Here is a 12,273-nt window from a genome sequence, read left to right as displayed (position 1 = left end):
GCAGCTGCTCACTGGATCCTTGGTAGGTGTCGAAACAGAAAGACAGAAAGTGTTTATTACAACAATTCTAATTTTTTTGAGGATAGAAATAGAGACTATTGACCAAATCAACTTTTTAAAAATTATAAACATAAAAAAATGAAGCCAAAAAATTTGTCACATTTGGTTTCACAAGGAAAATAAAAGCTTTATTTGTGAAGTGTAAAAAATTACCTTTATTAAAAAAAGTTATTTTAAAACAAATTTATTTATAATTTAATCTGCACTGTCTAACATTAGATATGGACAACAAACAAATAAATAAAGAAAAATTAAAATGAAAAAAAATGGATGAAAGTTTTGTGCAGGGACTCATATATTTGGTTTAAAAAAAAAGCCTTTAAAAAAGGAGAAAAGCCTCTAAATTCCAACAAGCCACTCAATTGTTTCAATTTAATTTAATTTTATTTAATTTTATTATTTTTATTCATACATCGCTGCAGTACATTTATTGTATTTACAAAATTACATACAATCTTTGAATTAAAAAAAAAGAAAAAATAGAAAGGTGACAGTAGTGTTCTGGAGCTCGCTCGCACAACACACAGTAGGATTGAGCAGGAGCGGGGCCTTGAGTTGGATCTCCCACTCCACAGATTGTGGCCCTTGATGGACCCCCGACATGTCCCTCCATTTTTGAGTTATTTTGCAACCAGACAAAACAGATTGATCACATAACCTCCTCGGCGGAGGCGATAACTGAGGTCATTAATTCTTCTAAATACTTCTAAAGACCCTCCTGCTGGAGCGTCCTCATGAAGAGTCGAACAGGACGTGCTGCAGTTCCGGCCAAATGGCTTGTGACAAGAGAAAGAAGGGGTCAAACTCAAGAGAAGCGATCTTTAATTCAAGCCCTCTCTGTTGTAATCGCAGTGTAGGGCGCACGTTGAGAGTGGAAGAGGATCAGACAAGGACAGTGAGATGGGAGGAGACCAGGAGCTGAGTGTTCAGAGACGAGTCTAGGCTGGCGTCTCGCTAACTGGGAAGGATTTGCCCAGCTCTTTGAGGCTCAGCTTTAATCATCGGGGAATTTAATCTCATGATAGTAAGAAAGTAGCATGTGCTCGTGACGGCTCCAACTCTATGAGCTAAGACAGAAGCGAAATGCAGCAGGAACTTTATTGCAATCCTCCGTTTTTACGCTGTTTCAGAGATGCATTGCTATTTGACCTGATGGACCGACAGCTCAGGAGCTGGTTTCCGTGAAGTTTATTTACCTTAGCTACCGTATAAGAACGAGAATAATGACTTGAAATATCATGGGTGACTCATGAGCGTTGGCACAATTCTGCGCTCCTGGGATCAGCCGTTTCTTTCCTTCCGAGCCTCAGACAGTCAGTCCGGTGATAGTTTTCTGAAAACGATTGACTCAGAGAACATTTTCTATTATTCTACCTGACCTCATTCAGGAGCTCGGCCGTCTAGACTGGTGCCTTTGAAGCCACCACGCCAGACTAGACGGTAATTGTTAGCAATTGAAAGGCCGTGATCTTTAAGCGGAGAGAGAAAAAAAACGAGCTGCTCAGCATTCAGTGCAGCTCTACTAGTTAGTTTAGGCATGTAACGTTGCTTATTTGGTTTGAATGAACGAAAAGAGGATGGAGGCAGAGTGGCAAAGATGAAGACGCTTGGAAATGAGAATGTCAGAGGGACATGGAGAAGTTAGGAGACAAGGCCAGAGGGTTTGGTGGAAAATGTATTTTTGCCCACTTGAGTAAATTCCTGCTAAAACGTGACACATGAAATAGCTGCGGTGGAGCACACACAGGCTCCCCATAAATCACGGGCACCAACTTCCTTCTACAGTAGCGTCTGTTGTTATCAGCAGGAGCTCTTTGCTTTCACCGGCCGAGCATCTCCGGCGCCGGCAGCCTCTGTGTAGCAGGAAGATATCAGCGTCGGATCGGATTAAAAATGCAACTGGACGTGAATAAACGCTGACATTTATAGTCACAAAGAGGCGTTAGAAAGGTCTCAGAAGGAATCTGAAATGATTTGGTTGATGTAACATCTGACTTTCATTAGGCTCACTTGTTAAATCGGCCCACAAACACCTACACACTCACTCACTCACACGCACACACCAGCGCGTAGCAGCTTCCCCTGAAAAGGCTGCGTTCGGGCTGTCATCCTCCCTGCTGCTGCTGGCAGCCTGGACAGGCCCTGCTTTCATTAGTCCACTTCATTCTCATATAATATTTACACGCAGCAGTTAATGCGTCTGCCTGGGTCCTGTCAGCAGGAGGGGTGGCTCCCCCACATCCTCTTTAAACCAGGCCCCCTCCATCTTTCAGTTCAGATGTTCATGAGGTCCACCGGTGCCAGCTGTCGTTGCCAACGACTCACCAGCGCGGCCCGATTAGCTTTGTATGAGCGCGGCGGTAACCGGGTCGGGTGTTGAAAAACAGCTATTGTCTGGTAGCTGGACGCTCGGTCGGAAGGAAGTCCCCACGACACTGAGGGATTATCTGCATGGATTTGGACGACTGTTGACCCAGAGAGATTATGCCGAGGCCATGCGAAGCGTGAGGAGACAAACATTGATGCGATGGCGAAACATAACTTTATTAATCTGGTCCGAGGCGCAGCTGCTTGTTTACCTAACGTGCCACTCCTCGTCCACGAGAGCTTGCTTTTCGCCAGGGAAGCCGCACCTGGCTCTCTGGCGCATTATCATGAATAATGGATGGGATAAATAAGACTAAATTGTTCCTTCCATCCTTTAATATTTAATCAGCGCGGGGATTTAAAAGCAATTATTAGCTGCTGAGTAAATCTTAATACTTTGATGCTGCCTCATAAAGCCGACCTTTGTTTTATGTAAACCTCCCGCGTGTGTTCAAAGAGAGATTTTTACGAAAATTCAAGCCCAACGCACCTCATTCTCTAAACACAGGACTTGTTTGTGAGCAGCCAAAACAGACAAAACCCTCACATCAAACTCCTTCGTTTCTGAAAAAGAACCCCTTTTTTAGCTGCTATGAAAATGTTATGCATTTTACCCTGGGATTTGTTTCATAAATATTTTTGCCGGTCCACACAGGTCCAAATCTCAATTTGAAGACTTCAGAATAACGGGGTTATTATCATTGGGTTAGTTTGGTTCTGAGTCCTGGTTAAGGTTAGCCATGTGTTTTGGATGGTTAGGTTTAGTGTGAGAGATTGGGGAAAGGGTTATCTAAATGAGAAACCTCACAATGTCCCCACAAGGCTAGCAATGTACATATATGTGTGTGTGCAGGTTTTTTTTTACCCCTTGAATGGCAGCTTGAACCAAATAAACAAAAAATACATTTTTTTTTTACATTTTTTGGGTGCCAGAATATTCGTATGTGGAATGCACATTATTGTTCAAACACTGAGATTTGAGTCTCGGAGGGTTGGTGAGGTTTCATGAAACAGTGTCCTGATTTTCAGAGGCCGCCTGATGGTGCTGTTTGCAGTAAAATATTTGGACTTGAACAACTAATTCAATGAAACCTCACATTTTCAAACACCAAACTAGAACACCGTTTCATCAACCCTGCAAGACTGTTTCATGATACCTCGATGAACAAACTCTCATTTTTTGTTTATGGCAGTTGATTTTGAATATAATAATAAAAATGCTTTATTCTAATGAATAGTGTCAGTTTTCGCAAGCAGAACAGTCGACTTTTGCAGCTTATGGCAAAGTCTTCCCACCTGTCTTTACAGTTTTTATGGATAGAATTTTGTGGAGTTTGGTAACATCCGGGTTTCATCTCATGTTTTTGCAGATGATGACATGTCCATGGAATGGTTCTGACTCATGACCTCTGGATTTAGTGATGGATCTCTCTTCCTAGTTGTACCAGTGTTGGGTGGTGACTGAAGGATCCGGGAGTTAGTTTTGAGCTCAGCCATCCAGGAGTGACCCAGTGTAGAACATCCATATGTCTCCCGGGTTGAGCTGTCCAACTGGGAGGAAGCCGGGGGCAAACCCGTGATGCACTTCAGAGACTGGGTCTCCTACTGCAGTAGACCAAGGAACAACTTCTGATACTGAAGTCTTGTTTTCAAGGTCCATTTTCCTTGTAGCTGAACGCCCCCTGACATGAAGGACGTCAATACACAGCTCAATTCAACACTTCTATTCATCACTTTGGGCACATCTGGATCATTTTGTGGCTGAAAAGCAATGAAATGCCACTTCATTGTAAAGCCACTGAGGGCATCTGTCTCCTGGGTGCTTCGGTGACAATGCATCATCATGCAGTGACCAGGGAGAGGAGGGCTGTTGTGAGGTGTTCGTGTGGGAACCAACGCTCAATAAAGAAGAATGACAAGCAGTGTGCCTCCGCTGGCGTCCGATCACTGGTGGACTTTGAGTTTAATTTGCTTTGATATTTCTGCTGTAAGGACCGGGGCTGTTCACTGTCAGAAGCTCTAATTAAAATGACAATTCCTCAGAACATCACAGACTGTGTGTGTGTGTGTGTGTGTGTGAGACAGATATGAAGGGACATCTGAAAGGACAGACATTTGGTGGATCTAAGTGCAAGAGAGTCGAAGAAAGCGCTGAAAAAGGGAAGGAATTCTACACAAAAAAGGCCTCACAGACAAACGTGTGTGTGTGTGTGTGTGTGTGTGTCTCAGGTGACAGAGACTGATGAGGACATGGGCAGGACCCTGTAATAATGGACTGATAATTCCCTATTTCCTGGGTTTGGGTTAATTGTGCCAGCAGATAAAGGGTAATAAATTGTCGCGGGGTAATGGCAGGAGCTGAGACTAGACCTGCCTCACATTTATCATGAGTGAGCGGGCAGCAGCGCTGCTGCGAGACACGGTGAAATATGGCACGAGGAAACATCAGCAGATCTGCTGTCTTCTCCTAGAAACCTGGTGAGTTGGTGGCAGATGACAGGGCCACATATCCAAGTCTCTTTACTGTGTTTTTATTACGACCTGAGCAGGCTTTCGTTCAAGTTTTCTCTGTTTCCTTGCTGCTCTTCATATTTCAGCACGAACATATTGACAGCAAGGTCACCACAGCACGACACCTGGAGGCCTCTCCTGCTACATTTTATTCGTGGGAGACCTCGGACAGAGGAGCCACCCAGACGGGCCGCAGCTGGACTGTGAGATAGATCTGTGACTCACAACAATCCCTGATTCAGAACAGAGGGAACGGGTGTGTTGCACGAATCATGCAGGCAAAAGTGGCTTTATCCCGAACAGTTGTGATGGTGAAGCTTCATGAAGCCTCATTTGAGCGGCCACTCGACAGACTTAGACTTCCTTTAACTGTCATTGCACAAAGAAAACACAGCAGCGAGACCTTGGCAACGAAATGTAGTTGCTCTGCTTCAGGATCTAATATTACAAGTGCAAAGTAAAGTGCAAAACACAAAACAGAATAACCAAATGACCTCAATGTAAACAGAAACATTGTAGCAGCTGGGGAGGTTATTGCACAATAGGAGGTAGTTACATCCATTTTGTATTTAGGAGTCTGATGGCCAGGGGGACATAGCTGTTTCTGAATCTGGTTGTTCCACAGCAGATACTCCAGAACCTTCTGCTAGATGGCAAGACAGGAGAACCGTCTACGGTGCGGGTGGGTGGGTCAGAGAGAATATGGTGGGCTCTGGATAGGCAGCGGCTATCCACAAGGTCCTGGATGCTGGTGAGCTCCATCTTCTCCGCTGCTGTGCCTTCCTCCACAGGGAGGATGTGTGGACAGACCATCTGAGGTTGCCAGTAATGTGCACCCTCAGGTGCTCACGACTTCCCCGGCTGTGTCGTTGATGTGGAGGGGTGTGTGGCTGGGTCTCGAGCTCCTGAAGTCCACGATGATGATGGCACTCTGCTCTATATTCTTTGACTTTGAAGCACTACTTTAGGGAAACCTTTTGATTCGTATCAACCTGAAAAGATTGTGGGGGGGCTGGAGCCCAACATAGGTATGAACTCCAGGTGAGATGCAGGTGACACTCTGGTGCAGTGACAACCACTCAAGCACACGCTACATCACCTGCGAATAATTTACTATTCTCAATGTACCTCTGTCAAACCATGTTTTTGGACTGTGGGAGGAAACCAGAGTGCCCACACAAGTATGGGGAGAACATACAAAACCCCAAACAGAAAGGACTGTCTCAAGCTGGACACGAATCTGCAACCTTCTTGCAGCCCTACATGAAACATGAGTTTTCTTAAGTGACATAAATACTCCCGACATATTTAATACTGGCCACATGGCCAGTCATTAGGTGTGTCATTCAGCAAGGATTTACGGAGCACAAAAGTGGGGGTTCATAAATGAGATACCTTAAGCTTCATTGTTTGATGAAATAGCTTTTTATTGTGATGTTTCTGGACGGCTTTTTCAAAACAGCCTCAGCCTGAAGATGTGATGAGTGACTCCAGGGTGATGCGTTTCTGTTGGCGGAGTGCAGAAGACAGGAAGGAGAGGACAGTGAAGGAGCCGGCGACTCGTGCCGGTGAGAGTCCTTCTGAGATAGACAGACTCTGGGTCTGCTCTGACTCGCGGAGACCAATTTAAGTGCTCATGTGGAGACTCAAGCAGCTGTTCTGAGCCGCGAAGCTGCTCCAGTGGTCACGAATGGCTGCTAATCTCATGAATCAGTTGTCCAAAGTTTTGATTTGTGGGAAAGTCTTCACAAGGATTTTGTGAGGATGCTGTACGTGTACACGGTCACGCAGCACTTTGAGTCGCCAAACAACCGAGTCAATCGAGCCTCCTGTGAGCGGATGCACTTTGCTTGTTAGCCGAGCTCCACGCTCCAATAAATTTATGTGTCTTCGCTCCTGACATGACTTTGCTTTTAAACTTTGAAAATTATTTCTGGAAATAAAAACAGACAAGGCCTTAAAACAACTCCCTGTAAAACCTTTCAGCAGCTTGCAGTCAGACTGGCACCATGAGGTCCCTGGTGTTGACTCGACTCGTGAAATTGATGTTTTTGTAAGTGTCTATGTCGCGTGAATGAAGGGAAAAAAAATACCAGCGACCAACCGTGTTTGAGGAGATACATATTTATGACCATGGGAGCATAGTTTTACTTCTCAGCTCTCACTACTGTCCCACAAAGCTCCGCGTTAACTTATTGTTAACCTTCTGATGTCACTGTTGTCTCCACCCTGCTGTCACTTTCCTCTTCGCTTCCCTTTATCTGACATTGCAATGCCAGTACCTCAGAACAGGGAAAGATGATTCATCTGAAAAATAGTTTATATTAAAAAAAAAATCAAAATAATAAGTTATAAAAATAAAAAAAAAACTGTTTTGTAAATTATAAGTGGTTATTTTTAATGCAAGAGAGATCTGTGTTTCCTTCTTACATTCTGAACAACAAATGCTATTTTTTTGTAAATTTTCATTACTAGTAAAATTGTTATTTTTGTAATCAGTAATATAGGAGTCGACAGTACATTACATCCTAGTTACACCCATGCTGTGACTGTTGTGAGGGGCCATCACGTCCAAAGAAAGGAGGCGATGAGGACGATGATGGGGAAGAAACAAATCTAGTAAAGCCATGTATTTATGAAATTACCTTGTAAAAATACACACAAACAATGAAAGATTCTTGATGTGTCTTTAAAAATGTGTTTTAAGGGGCAATAAATAGTCCTAAACTCTTACACTGAAAAGACGAACAAATATTGTATTTCAGTTTCACCAATAATGAAAAACAGCCACAAACATTTGGTGGTCACTTTTATAGTTTTACTCTATAAAACCCCAGGAGCGCCATATAAATACAGCGACAGGGCCGTATTTGGCCCCCGGGCCACACTTTGCCCGGTCCTGGTCCAGGACATTGTCGTCCTTGCTTGCTGCACATGTGCTTTCCAACAGTGATTTGGGGGCAGAAATGTGCTGGTACGTGATTTACATATATTTGCAGCCAACTTCACTGGATTTGCCAGGGAACTCTGGCGTGCATTGGGATGCGATGTGCCACCTCGCCAGGATGACAGATCACTTGTTCACGCTGAGAGATTGTGTTAGTGCAGGAGAATGGTGTGGCAGAGAGGAATGATGCATAACACACATTATACGCCGGAGTTGCCCCCACAGTTGACGTCCTCGCGATGCCGCGGTGACATACGATGTGTGTACAAACCAAAAAAAAGCACATAGTCCTTCTGACTGTTTTATGTGGGTCACACGCGCAGTTCTGCGGGCGGCGTGGACGTTTTTCATGGAGCCGATAAAAGAGAAAACAATGCCCTTGAGATGTGACTTCTTGTCTCGCAGGAAATCATCATGCAGAGTTATGTGGTGTGTCGATGACATTGGACCTGGGAGGGAAGCTTTTTTTTTCTCATCACCTGCTTGTTACCAGAGACGTGACCTATGGATCCCGACTCATGATTGAAGTCAAAAAGGTACTTCATGTCGATAATAAGGTGCAAACTCCTGGCCCGGCCTCACCTGTGGAGATGGTCTAGTGAACTAACAAGGCTGAGGAGATCCAGCCTCGCACCCACATGCCTTCTTAGGGAGGTGTTCCAGGCGTGTCCGACTCGGGGGGAGGCCCAGGGGCAGGTGCAGGAGCGACTATGTGATTTGTCCTGGAAAAGCTTCATGGATAGGAGAGGTGTGAGGAAGAGGGATGTCTGGGTAGCGTGAAGCTGGAAGTGTGAGCCTCTTCTGTCGCAGCGCTCTCCGCTACCCAACCTTGGATGGAATTCAAGCGGCCCGATGCCTGTATTTTCTATAACTAATATGTCCGAATTTTTCTGCCTTTTTTTGTTCTTACTCTTTTAGTCCTCATGAACACCTCAGCAGTGGTGCAAATATAGCATGGTCTTGTTTGAAGACATTTTTGTGTTTTTCTTGTGCCTCAAAATACATTGAAGGAATACTGAAAGCAGATTTTGAAATAAATGATACACAGTGCAACGTCTAGTCCATAGCTCATATTCAAATTAAGTGCAAATACAATGGAATAGGTCTCATGGCATATTTACACTTTTTAATATCCGGACTTACACTTCATCTTCTTAGGTTCATTTTGTCCTTGTTACTTAAGTATATATTCTGCATATTTTTCCATCGTGTTTTTCTCGTCATCGCTGTCTTTCTTTTGGCGTGACGGCCCCTCACAGTTTCTAATGTGGCCCTTGAGGAAACTGAATTGCAGACAGTGCGAGTCCACTGAGTTCCGAGGCAGAGCTGTGCTTCGGCACGGCAAGGTGGGCGACGCAAGCTCACAGGGTCTCTTGCGTGGTCCAGCATGCACCGCGGGAATCGTATCCATGGCGTAACCATCATGTATACTGCAAGCGATGCCTTCCATTAGAAAAAAAAGCCATTGCAGTCGTGTTCACAATCACTTTGTGCCGTGGTGCGTCTGCATGTACACAACAGTCACTTAAAGATGATGTCACCTCCCCCTGCAACTGAGCAACTGGCCGCAGTGTGAGTCCAACCAAAGCAAAGATATGATACACGCAATGCAATGCAGTGGTTTCACAATTCCGAGAGTGTTGCTTCGTACAAATTGAAGAATAAATGCTACAACAAGATTGTGCTTAGCTAAATCCTCATGGCGTGAAGCAATAACCCCAGTAAAATACGTTTTTTTTTTCTAGGTTAGACTAACTTCAACTATCTTAAGCAACGTAAAGGACAAATATATAAACAACGACAAACAAAAACCTTGGGACACTCGGCAAACTCACACCATGTTGCCTTGATATTTCACATTCAAATAAAGATCCGACAATTTTCCTGGTTAAACTTTATGAAGTTCATTCGCATCCACGCTAATTCGCCAAATCAGTTTCTTGAATTGTTCCCAGTCGACATTGTGGCTCTTTCAGTTATGTCAATGTAAACACTGCGTCAGTCAGAAAAAAGTACAGAAATATGTGTCATCTAGAAACACAAATAAACAAAAACAATCCTGCCAAGGTACCAGAACCTTTGTTATGTTTGATGGAAATATGGGACGTTGCTCATGGCAGACAGTTGTTGGAAACAAATAAGATGATCTTAACTGGTATAAAAACGCTACATTTCACAACAAAGGGTTGAACAAAGCAGTGAGGATACTCCGAATGTGGTCAGTGAAGAGGCTACTCAAAGACTCATGACAGCTGCAACACAATGAAAACGTGTGACCACAGTTTCATGGGGGAACATCCACCCACCTTGGGGATTTTCAAACTGGTGATATGATGCAATGAATCAACCAAATGTTGCACGGATCCACATGAAATCCCTTTTGCCTGTAAGTTCACAGGGGACGGAGAGTTGAATTGAAAGACGTCGTCGGTTGGACTTCAGAGGGGAAGAGAATTTCACAGTACAGAGGAGATGACAGCAAATATCAGGGGAAGCAGGGCGGGAATGAAAGTGGGAAAAGACAAAGAGAGAAGATGGAGATGCAGTAAATGCTCATGTTCACTCGTTCCCCAGTTCTTTCTACCTGCACACCTTCTCTCCGCTTCAGCAGTCACTGTTCACGGCCATAAATCTCAGAATGACATTTGGGCAGGCGAGTCCCACGTAAACATGGCCGGCAAAATGTCAGCGCAGAGGGAAGACAAGCTTGACATGGGGAAGAGGGAGAGTTGAGTCAGTAATGTCACCACACTTTAGCACACACGCCATCAGTCTTTGTGACATTTAAGAGATACGGCCCCTCCGTCCCACTGGACACGCCACGCTGAGCCAAGTTTGGTGAGGAGGCTGCTGCTGACTCAGCAGGGCCGATGATTGGATTGGAGCGCCAATATTTCATGTTTGTTTTGTTCCACCTGCCAGGACCTTGTTTAACCCACGCGCTCCGTCTAAACACTGTAAATGATCTGAAAATGTTTTTTCACAGTCGCCGCAGCGGCCATCAATTACGACGGAAAGCACTTCTATCATTCGCCGTCCCCTCCTCGCGGCATTGATCTCTACATGAATAATTGAAAAAGTTGACTTTACTGGCCTTTTTTTCAAATCTCCTCGGCTTCACTTCCCCTGCTTTGCTCTCATCTTTCCCTCCCTCCCGTCTCCTGATCCCACGTAACCTTCCGATCCGCTCCGTATCTTCCTGTGTTCCTCTCAAGTGGATCCTGTTCTCTGACGGCATGTTCGGGAGGGAATGAGCTGCTCGCTTGGCTGGCCAGCCGGCCTCAACGCATCATCCGTCAGCACGGCACGCTGTTGTTTTAGAGTTCTGCTGGGAGCTGTCTCCTTGTCTGTGTCTCTCTCTCACAGACACGCTTACTCACACCCTTCCTCCTTCATCACAGTACCTCCTTCCCCATCTTAACTTGATCACACAGCTCAGTGACGGACGTGGGATCTGAGTTATACAGTATGTCTGACCATCCGCCAGTCAGGAGCTAAGTTATACGACCGAGGCCTCTTGAGTATCGATGGTGAGGAGCAAGGATCGGCAGCTGCAGAGGACGTGGAAATCCCAACTTTCTGTCATGTCCGCACTTTGACCTGTTTTGTTTGTAGTTTCTCCACGTCCCTTCCTCATGCTTTTATTCTGTTACTCCCTCTCGTTTCCGCTCCTCCAACTTCACAGGCAAACGCAGCTGGCTCTCACTGTTTCACCCGCTCTCCTCGGATATATTCCTCCTGCCGCCAGCTACGTTTGCCAGATGGTAGATTTCGACGCTCCACTCAGGTATCTCTTCACAAGACCTCCGCGTTCTTACTTTAGCTCTCGACCTTTTCTAAATTCATAACGTGCTGAATTCCTATTCTGTCGCAACCCTCGCTATTTCTTTGTTAGCTTCCCAACCTTCCATTCATCCCGCGTGTGAGCAGTTATTGGTCTATCTTTTTAGTTAAGATGAATCCGCTTAGTTTACCCCTCGTGTGCGTGACTGTGACTAGCCACCACCACTGAGCGCTTTCAGTTCATTGCCACCTCGTTGAGCTTAACTCCGAGTGTGTTTTCTGTTCTCCCAGTTTTAAGGCTTGTGATTCTAATCCGTCTCTCTTGTGTTCCAGATTCCTCACCGTTCCCTGTGTGTTCTTCCTGGTCCGCGTTTTTGTTCCCGCCGCCTTTAGTTCATAGTTACTTGTCTGTATATTCATTTATATGTATCCATCGCTTAAATTGTTAAGTTTAATCTTGTTGCCACTGTGTCATCTGTCGACCAGTACCAACTGCAGGGTTAGGAAGCGCTAATACCACATGGTTAATGTAAGCAGAGGCTTCAGTGTGACGCCAGGGAAACCTGCCATCATGGAGTGACCCAGAGGTGTAAAGCTCTTTGGCA

Source organism: Synchiropus splendidus, chromosome 2 (genome assembly GCF_027744825.2).
Source record: "Synchiropus splendidus isolate RoL2022-P1 chromosome 2, RoL_Sspl_1.0, whole genome shotgun sequence".
In the NCBI taxonomy this organism is placed as follows: Eukaryota; Metazoa; Chordata; class Actinopteri; order Syngnathiformes; family Callionymidae; genus Synchiropus; species Synchiropus splendidus.
This window is presented reverse-complemented; position numbering follows the sequence as displayed.